An 11,048-nucleotide genomic window follows, 5' to 3' on the forward strand; every position below is an offset into this window, starting at 1 on the left:
AGGTGGTCAGAATTATTCCTGGACCTTCCACACGGCTCGCGTAATCACCTGCCGCGCTTCAACACGTTAACTCGTACAATCAAGCAGTCAAACAATGTCTACCCCATGATGCGGGTCTGTGGAAGAAGTTCGATCTGTGTAAAACGAAGATGAAAAATTGGTGCAGGCATCGGTGCAAGGCAATTCGGTCACGCATTGAGCCAAACACAAAATTAAGAATCAAGTGCATGCTTGTGTATGGTTAATGAACCACCGCCGACCTACACGACGTTAGAAACACCCTGTTATGCTCTTTACAGCCCGGGTTTGCGCCCTCGGAACGCTAGGGACACTAACTTTTTCTCACAGAAGTCGTTTGCTTTTCGCCTTTGCGCTGATCCTTCAGTTGTCCATATTTGGACAGCGCATAAGTTCTCAATAACTAAGACTACTACGCAAAAGTACCAACCGAAACATCTAAAAACATCAATAGACAATAATACTTATTTGTTTAAAACCTGCCCGTGAGAACAATCTGACGAAAAAATCTCACTTCCTGCCTTGTTAGCACAAGCTGCAATTTATCACCTTCCAAGTAATTTGGATCCCCCGGGGAACAGAGGGGTAGTAAACATGAACACTGAAGTTTATTTACTCCATCGTTGGCTTTAATCGCTTAGCACATTACGGTTGTGTTCATTTTGTAGAGAGCAATAAGGCAGAAAAAATATACCAAAGTGTACAGCAGTGGAAGCACGTTAAAGATTTTGGGGAGTATTGTTGTAGAATTTTTCTTCCTCTACAATAGAGTTCGATACAGATGGTGTGCAAAGGAAGCGGATAATGATCAAACACATAGCACTTAATGAATTCTAGCACCGGCATGCAATAAAACAGTATGTTGAAGCAGGATTAACACTTTAGCGGAAAGAAAATGTATGGGACAGGCGTGGGAGCAAAGTCGTAAAAATATAATTAAAGAATCACGTCAATATGCGTGCAAGACGTGCAAAATGTCTTGCTACAGCATTTACACTATGCCTACTTTCTCCTTCCCCTCTGATATCGGAAGAAGGGAATAAATCTCTGGTACAAATTTGCATTAAAGAAAATTGCTAGTACCTGAAATTGCCGATCGACGTTTTTCTTGAAGAAGCAGAGTACAAGCCGGTCTCTGTGTTTAAGAAAGTGTAATGAATTAGGAGGAAGCCCGATGCAGAAGCTAATAAATAATGTCAGAAACTGTCGTGGAACCCGGGCCCACTGAACACACGTCGTGTTTGAGTGATGCATACGTACCTGCAGCAATAGTTGTCACTTTGTAATTACTTTCTTGCGTGTTTTAAGAATCACAAAGGTTGTCGTGTTCTAACTGCCAATGTGTGGCCGGCTGCAGCCCTTGCCTGCCATCAGCTGTCAACGCAGCAAAAGTGCGCTCGTTGTGGAGCCGCCTTTAGAGGCAGCCTTGAAGTTAGAAGGGATTTGCCTTGCGGCTCGTAGTTTCGCAACTTCTTTCCTAATATCCACATGGTCCTTCGGAAGCATTTACCTCCATTCTCTCTTTCCCAGCCCCTACCTCACGCACTGCAGCAGCAACGACCACCTTTAACGGTAAATAACACCGCCAACGAGTGTTCCATCAAAAACAAAGTCAACACGAGCACAAGCAACTACACGCATTGGCGTCTTCGCAATTTTGCTCGCTTAACAAATACATAAAAACACAAAGAGATCATAAATGTTGGTTTACAGCCTGAAAACTTAAGCTTACCTTCTATTATAGGTGTTTGAGCAAAGCTACGAGCACGTTTGAGCAAAGCTACGAGCAAAGCTACGAGCAGTTTGAGCACGGTTTTCAATCGATGTTTTATACTTTACACCTTATATGTACCGCTTTTATTTAGATTGAAGTTCTGTGTGCTGTTGCTCCTACTGAGCCGAATGCCAGCGGTAAAGAGACCACGCGGCCATGGGTTGACGAGTTAGAGATAAATTTTGTAAAATAGGTGCATGCTCCTTCCCCGAAACTTTGAATGAACGTGTTCTTTTCCACTGAAGAGTTGCAGATGTCCACACCGCCTATGTGTGACAGAATGTGTCAACTTTGTTGCTTTGTGGCAGGCTCAAGGTGGGTTTTTGTTGCGTCATATTGCAATTTGTGGTATTGGTCAATGAGATGACAAGGAGATGTTAGATGTAGTTAAAGGAAACCGCTACAAGGCCAGAGTCATAATCATAGGGGGGGAGGGAGGGGGGACTAACCCCCAAAATTTTCCGGCTCGCGCCATGCTGCCTGTTGCGCCTTGAACGTCACCTGTGAACAAAGACACATATCCTTCAAAAGTACCAATATTAGAAACGTTCACGACTCAATGCCTGTCCTACGGATGGGTACTTATACAATACGAAGCGCCTGAGTTAGGATGATTGCTTAGGGGTGTAGCGCGCAAAGCGATGGCATGCTCTAGTAAGTTCAGCGCACGGGACGCCAAAGGCGTGCGTTGTGTTTCTTGTGTGCGATATGTCGCCACAAGGAGAATAATTGGCCGGCTGAGTCGTCGTTCGTAGCAGAGAATTGCTCGTCACGGTATGGCCGGGGAAGGACGGAGTGGTCTGCACTGACTAGCGTAGGACCAAAAATGTCTCACGGCCATTGATGGGTGAAGACTGGTAGATAAAGGCCCGAAAATAGCAGACGATCTTTGCACGCCCAAGCAGAACAATCTGCAAGCGGCGGTGACAGACATTCAAGATTCCTACAAGGTAACTGAAGAAAGAGATGGGTGTAGGATTTGTGCGAAACTTCCTTTAACTGGATGGATACCTTGCGTAGGCAGGGCTTTTGTAAATGGGCCGCACAGCAAAGTATGCCCCTCTTTCGTGTGTCATCCTTTTATTCTTCCTTTTTGACGTGTTCGTCAAGTCCCAGAGGGTGTTGATGGTGTAAGATAATTGTGTGGTTTCAGGTTGCTCACACTGCATGTCCCCTTGTAAAAGCGATATTACGGAGTCATTTTGTCTTCCGCGATAAGGCAGATTTTTTCGGCGGTATTTTCCTTAACCTAGGAAACTAGGGAAGAGCGGGTCACAAAACAGGCTCGCCGAGCCAGTTCCAGTGTATCCTAAACGGATGTCATTATGGGCCCCAGTTCTGCCACAGGCAGACGGTGGTAGAGACCGTACAAAGACAAGTAAAGACCTCCTATTGCGTCCACTGCCGCTACACCACTGGGCGGAGGCTGCCGAAAGCAGAACAGGCGCCTGAGTCATAACAACGGCAATATGCCGCAAGGACTAGAGGGCCCCTGGCTTTAAGAAATTGACGCTAGAAGTTCAAACACACAAAAGAGGCCTGTAATTGTAAGACATCTTTTTCCATTGATTTACCGTTGCATGATCACTTTTGTCGTTTGGCGATGGAGGTTGAATTGTGCCTTAAGTCATGCGTAGTAAATCAGTTAATCACTTCCTACTATTTACATGATGTCCCAGTACCTTTGTGTCTGCGAGCCAAAACTTTTCTATATCGCTTTATTTCGAATGCCATAGTGGCGTTTGAATTGATTGTTGAAAGAAGCGCCCACGATGAAGTGGATAGGTAACTTTGAATAATGAAACACGTAACTTAGACTCATAAGAACATCTAAATGATGCACGAAGTTTGAGAGGGCTACTCAGGGTGTGTCGGAGTAGCGCCGCCTATCAGTGCAAGAAGAGTGAAACCTATTTTTGCCCTCGCTGCAGTTTTGTTTGTCGGCATTAACAGGTACGCTACTGCTTTTGAGGTATAGCGCTGGCGCACGTTGTGGCCGTTATGGGGACTTTTCTTACCGCATTTCATACCGACGCGTGCAACACCGCTGCGCCCAACTTTAAAATTTTCATAGCAGCATGCGCAACTGAAATTTCTTCGTACTGGTGGGGAAGAAACGAACGTGCTTTTCTGGTACAATTTCCATTAGCTCTTGCGGGCGTTCTTTGAAGTTTTGTGGACGTAAGCGCATTGTACATTCAATGCTCAGTCGGTAAGGCATGACAAACAAATGTCGTAATTAAATAAGCAGGCTACACACCACCAGACCCCTTAAAATCACCCGCACACCTCCACCCTCCAACCACACACGCTGGTACGCATCAAGGATCCAAAAAAGTTACTCATACAGTATAAAATGTCGCATAAAGCAAGTTTTGAGCAATTCTCAAAGTTACTTATCCAACTAAATTGACAGAAGAATTATCACTGTAAACAACTCTGCAATTTTCAGCCAATCGGTCATGTTATAGCCTTAAACTATGCTTCAGTTTGAACATAACGGTCGCTGTGAACCTAGGGAATACTTCAGTTGTGCAATTACTCCCCGTTTCATGCTGAAGCATGGCAGTCTGTAGCAGTATGCACGGAAGGCTATGCCATTACGCATGTTTTCTTGGTGCACCCCGGGAAACAAATTACTGAATTCTTTCGAGCATCGCGCCACGCCCAAAGGTCATGCTGGCTCTGTACAACTGTCCAGTGCTCCGGTCTCTGGTTGACGAAGGAGCTTCCCAATTTATTGTCCTTTAACCACGTCACTAATGAAAACTACAAAATTCCTTTGCTCCCTATACACTCCCGAACTACCTAGGCTTTTACACTGCAAAGACTAAACTGGCAGTGCGTACTTGGGTGAATGGTGGCAGCGCACGCCTCCGCTAAACTGTATGTCCTTTTGTTATTGTTTGAAACCAAACTGGTAGGACCCTATTATGATTACTTCCTGATATCTTACGACAGAATTCCAAACGCAGCAAGATTTTGCTCGACCTGCACAGAACATGACTATCCGCGAGGGTATAGTCAGACACCGCCGTCTTTGCGTTATTATTTTTCTTGCTAAATTTAAAGTTCCAAACGGCATTGCATAATGAACTTTGCAGTGACCTGCTCTATTTTACCCAGGAGTGGCAATTACACCCACAGGGAATGGACCCCCAGTAATATTCCTGGATAGTTCGCCCCTTCAGGCAGAGTCCAGGCATTTATGCTTGAAGCATTCAATACTTGACAGGGAATAATGCAGCTGTTTCATAACACCTAGGGCGACCTGATCACAGCAGACTCGACATTTTCGCTGTACCGAAGTGTCAACCAGCCCGGAGGCCTGAGAGAAGCTTCGAAGTTGACTGCGTCAGAGACTCAAAGCAGAAGCGTAACTTTCAACTGACATAGCTTGATAAATCCGATAGCTGAATTATTACGCTTTGCGTGAGGGCTTGTCCGGCCATGTTCGCGTAATTTTCGCTGTCAACAGCGCATATCTTGCGCTGATGTCCGTGTGTATATGGATAGTGCAGCTGGGTAGGCGATTATCAATGCCCCAGCGTCAAAATTTTGGAAAGCTAAAGTTATTTTTGCTAATTCCTCGCGGCCTCACTGTGTGCTTCCGAGAGACAACATAATGGAAAAGAGAAATTTATGATTAGGCCACCTACCTGCCTCAGTTCGCCGAAGTGGGCGCACATAAGTGGGCCTCATGGACCTTTATTTGACTGCAAAGCAAAACTGGGCAGCATACAAAAACCTCATACTAAAATATATTTACTGTTACAAGTGACATATACAACATATATAAAACATATACAAGTGAATTTCAGGCAATAGTACATAATCGAAGAACTTTGCTATTGATTGCTTTTCGCAACATCCGATCCGAAGTAAGTTTTTCGAAAACGCCGAGATTACCAACAGTTTCCTTCACAGCTCATGTGGTCAAATTAGGGTCAGTGAGCTCCGCTAGGTCTCTGCCGAACACCCAAACTCCACTCCGTAGGCAAAACATTCGGTGCAAGTTGCTAGCTGCGTGCCTGTTGATCCAAATCACTCTCTTCTCCGTCAATCTGTGGAGCGAAGATGAGGCGACAACGAGGGCTTTTCCTTGGAGATACGGTGACACGGCTGGCTAGGAACTTGGCTTTGCTATCCTTGGGTTCCGTCGAAGGATGAGGCAGTCGCCCACCTGCCGCCCCGGCGATGGCACGTGGTGTGCGGGGAATTCACGAGGGCCTGCACGTCGATGCCAACTCTGGTCTTTATGGTGGACTCGATGCAGATGAACCCGCAACGCAATACCCCGCATACAAAGCCCGCACACAAGTCAGGCAGGTAGCATCCTTGGGGTTCGTACAGCGCTAAGACGTCGAAGTAACGGGGCCATTTATTCTGCTGGTGAGAGCGGGAGTCTTCTGGCTACTTCTGGTAACTACCCACACGCTGTCCCCTAGTCACGGATGGCGATCTCATTCGGGGACTGCTGCAAGAATACCTTGAGGAAATTGACGAGCAGGCATACTTTGTCCTTTGTCCCAGCGGCAGCTCGGACAGGTTGCTGCTCAACTTCTGGAACGAAGTGCCCTGGTTCGCATCTATGCGCTACTTCAGAAATTTGACCATAGCACCGCTAAAGTTGCTGTTGGGCTCAGACTTGGCTGCCGGAGTGGTCACCGATCGACGACTCACACACATTCTGTGGAGGTTATATTCCATCTGCGCTGGAGCACGTGATATCGAATTCTGATCCCGTTTGCTGAGAAACTAGCAGCTGGTTATATCTCACGCTGGCTTCTAGGTCAGCGAGGGCAGCGACTGCGCCGAGGGCGCACTGCGCACTCAGCGTTCTCTCTTATCTTTTTGTTTGTTGCACGGGTTGGAGCTTAACCCGCAGCAGGCCCTGATAATTGGAGCTCGGCGTATTTTACGGTGTTCCCCGGTGCGGCCGCTCGGTGGGAGGTGCGAGGAACGAAGGCTTCTGGCAGCAAGATTGTTTGGATGGTTGGTTGGTTGGTTGCCTCAGACCATACCTCAGAACCTATACCCAGGCGGGGAATTGGCCAAGAAGCTTTGTACATAATCAGGATGTCACCTATATTATTTTAGTTCTCAAGATTTAGAGAAAGAAACACATAACGAGAATCGTTGCCATTTCTTCTTCTTTTCTTCTTCTTCTTCTTCTTCTTCTTCTTCCTCTTCTTCTTTTATTTAAGTAAGACCTCTCCCCCTTTGACGGTGATTGGCCACGTTTTGACAATCGCCAATTTAAGTAAAGGTGCGTAATTTTGAATTACCAAAATGGTAAGTAGAAAAAACATTTAAATTCGTAGGGAAGCGGGACGACATAAAGAAAAGCACGGCTCGACACAGCAGTCTTCTGTTGGCTGTGGTGATTTCATGGTGGTGGCAGTAAATTTCGTTCCTTGCGTTGCCAAGTGTGCTAGCCGAGAGTGAAAGAAGTACGAAAGTTGGTAGTTTCAGGACCAAGGGGTTCGAATCGAGCAGTAAGGCCAATTTTTATTGTTCTGAAGAGCGGGGACAAGCTTTCGCGGTCCCGTCGCATCGCCCTCTTTCTCCGTGGAGCTGTTTGGTTGGCTCCGTCGAGCCTATTTGGTGGTTGTGGAAAAAGTGCTTCCTGGAATTCTACACCACGAACAATTCATACTAAATTATGGTTGAGAAATAAAACTAGGCGGAAATGAAAGTCATAAAATTTATTGCAGAAGAACGTAAATATTCTGAGGAAAAACACAAGAGCTGAGCGAAGAAAATTGCTCAGGGAAAGTGAGCTTGCTTACGCACGTTCAAGGTGACAACATGGTGATACCAGTGATTTCTTCACTGCGAAATTGTGCTTGCGTTTTTTATTCGCTTTTGCTTCTTTCTTTTTTGGCGCAAATTTCTTGTACAAGCTTCTTTACTGAAACTTCATGTAGCTTCATTCCTTGGTCTCTCGACGCTCGCGAGAGAGAAATTCAAATACAAGACTGCCCCACCACACAGCTTCCCGAGAATCTGACTTCTGCGCGGTTGGTGTGCACATATTCTATTCCCGTACCATCTTGTTCCAGTGTCACGCAGTACGCACTGTTCCACAAATTTTAGGTTACTAATGGATAGCTCTGAAACAGAGCAAGTAACCCCTTCAAGGATACCGATCCCTGGCGCATCTCCCAATTGGATATGTGTCACGAAGAAAGGAACCACAACATCAACATCCTTTGTCCTACCAACGTGTGGCGATGGCGCACTGGTAAGGAAATCGGCTCCTACCCTGGAGACCCGGGCTCACATTCGTGCGAGCTGAAATATGTTTTTAAAACGACAAACATAAGCACCCCATTCTCTGAAAAACCGTTGCCGATGTCGTTGTCGTTGGTGTAGTCAGTGCTCTTGTCATCTGGTGAAGATATAGCCGTCGCTGTTAGTAGTAAAGAAATAAGAAGTCTTCTGCGTTCTCATGATGTTTCAACCGAGGTCTCAACATTTGTTGCCCAATAGGCTGCCGCTCTTGTCAGTGGTAAAAAGGGAGCAGTTAGAAACCTCACCTACGGAAAATGTATTACCGAGTTGAAGTTCAATAGTTTCTTTGGTCTTTCCTTCACTGAGTACTGCGGAATGTCTCCAAGCATGATGTATTACTCAGAGTTAAATAAATTAAACACATACTATCCATTAAACTAGCACTTTACAAAGAAGAGGAGACTAATTGATCGCGCCTAATTATCCTCATTTTTGTTCATTGTCGTGGAAATACCGCCACGCGTTTCTTGCAAGCCAAACTCTTATGCCTGAGATTCCCAGCCCAGCTGGCAAACAAGTTTTATTGTTGTTTGTCCTTGAGCTCTGCATGGAGAACACAAAAAATAGTAGGGACTAGGGTCTGACAAAGTAATATTGGACGTCACCCTGTTCCCGACAATGGGCGAAAGGGCGCGACAACATGAGCGCAGTTTCGAGAAAGAGCTCTTCCGCGCCATGCCCTCCCGACACAGCTGTTACAACACGCGTGTTAAATTGGCCCACGGGACACACAACCCCCTTTTGGAAGCCCAACATGTTCGCTCTTTTCTTGTCTCTGGCTTCTTGCCCCGTGTGGAAAATTTGATTCACGCAGCAAATGCGGGAACACACGTAATCACAAGCTAAAAAAAAGTCGCCCCTGATGGAAATTGATGACTGCGCCTGAGCAACTACTTTTCTTATTTTGCCAACTTTATGGGAATGCCTTGCACCTTCACAACTATATGAAGACATTTTGTGCGCGTTTTTCTACTCTTACGTTCTTTTATTCAGTTCACGAGCAAGCTTGTCTCTTTTGCAAGCTGCTACCACTAGCTCCATACTGGGCCCCGACTTCATCATGGGCACTTTCTGCTTTTATTTGTTTACGAGGGCTCCTCGTGATTATCTTTAATTTGTCAACTGTAGTCTTAACTTGACGGCACAGAAAAGAGGCTTGTTTCGAGGAATTTTTATTTAAAAGAAACAGACTAACTGTCGCGGAAAAAAAGAATAGTCCCACCAAAATGCGTTTTAAATGTCTGTAAGGTTTACTGGGCGTATTGCGTTCTTCCCAAGCTGTTAATTTGTCTCATTATCGATCGCCTAAAGCACCGTATCACGCCACTGTCTAAGGCCCTAACTGCCGTGTGCGAGGTCAAAGGCAAAAAATCAGTCCTGATTTTTTTTTTGAAAGAGAAAACCTGTCCTCGACCTACGCATGCTTGTTAGCTTTCCTGGAAGCTTGCTCCTGGAGCAAAAGTTAACCTGAAAGCTTGCACTCACGCACAAGACTTGAATGGCGAAGCTTATGTAAATGATAACTGAAGGAGTTGTTTCAGTAGCGTTGTGATGTCACGGTTGACGTCGGAGGTATGGAATTTCTATGATCCTATGTTCAAAAAGGCAAGAATGAACTCTAAGTTTTGGTCGATGATTTCGTACACCCCTCTGCAAGCGCGACTTGTTGTTTCTAGCGGATGCTTTACAAGCAGAGGCCCTCGAAGCGCGGCCTTTTCTTTTGCCATGTCAACAATCCGCGGCAGGGCCATCTGCAGCTATCAACTACAGCAGCTTCGGCATTCAAGTAGCGGCTGTAATACGGTACAGAGCGGATGCGTATGACGACACGAGAGTTAACGAGCTAGGGGCGTACGCTATGTCGCGTCTTTCTAGTTCTGAGCAGTTATGAGGAACGCTGAAAATTTGGTGGTCAATCATGGCTAATCTCCAGAAGTAGTTGTGTTTGGCTAGACGATCGTGCGTTCGAGGCATGCGGCAAACGGGGAATTTTTTTTTGCAAATATTTGCCAATCTCACAACGTGGGTATGCTTCGTTGACAAGCGTGCGCTCAACTACGCGTGAAAGAGCGCTTGGCCTTTTCTTTGTATTTTTAACAATACGCTAAACAATATCCGCAATGGTTTCTCTGTGAAAATTAGTCAAGTAGGTACAGCGAAGGCATGCTCCTTATCTCCCAACTTTATCCACGCGTGCTATTCCCACTGTCATGGTGAGGCCAGGTGCGGTAGATGTGAATGGAGCAGCCAGCTGGTGATGATGACACCTGGTTTGGCATTTCGTTAGGAGGAATATTCCGCTGAAAGTGCAGGTTGGCCCTTAAGAACTGAAAATGTTGAACAAAATGCGATGAACGATGATTAGTAGACAATAGTGGGACGCACTCTTCCCCCATGTTTTTTGTTTCAGCGAAAGGCCACGAATATCCTACATTGTATCGTAGGTGCGGACGGAAAGAGATAAATGACTCTCTTCCAATGTTGGCTAAGAACGCATGGTGGCCGCCGACCGAAGGCTGGCGGCGATGGTGGTGGCTGGGTCAACAAGAAGTAGCTGCACTCCAGGTTTTCAGCTGTTAGAGCGTTTTCCCGCAGCTCGATGCTGTAGGTGATGTGATGGGGCGCCGGTTAACGGGACAGACCCTCATTGCTTGCGTTAGCGTGTTCAGGGAGTCACACACGGAACAGTAGGGTGAAGTGAACTTGGGGGGATAGATCTTATAGTCGAGGAAACGACTGGCGTGAGAATTGGTGTGAAGGAGTTGCCATAGGTGCTCCTGAGCGTTGGTGAGGTATGCGTGGGCAGGGGGATAGCTGCGGCAGGAGAGGTGCTGATGCTTTGTGACCTCTTTGTACGACAGCAGCAGATCGCGCGACGACAGAGCACCGTTGAAGGGAGCAGGGGCGAGCCCAGCACGGCTCGTTAGTTCCCGTGCTACTTAGTGGGCCGCCGCGTTGC

This window comes from Haemaphysalis longicornis, unplaced genomic scaffold (genome assembly GCF_048455015.1).
Source record: "Haemaphysalis longicornis isolate Haplotype H1 unplaced genomic scaffold, Haemaphysalis longicornis Haplotype H1 scaffold_3, whole genome shotgun sequence".
In the NCBI taxonomy this organism is placed as follows: domain Eukaryota; kingdom Metazoa; phylum Arthropoda; class Arachnida; order Ixodida; family Ixodidae; genus Haemaphysalis; species Haemaphysalis longicornis.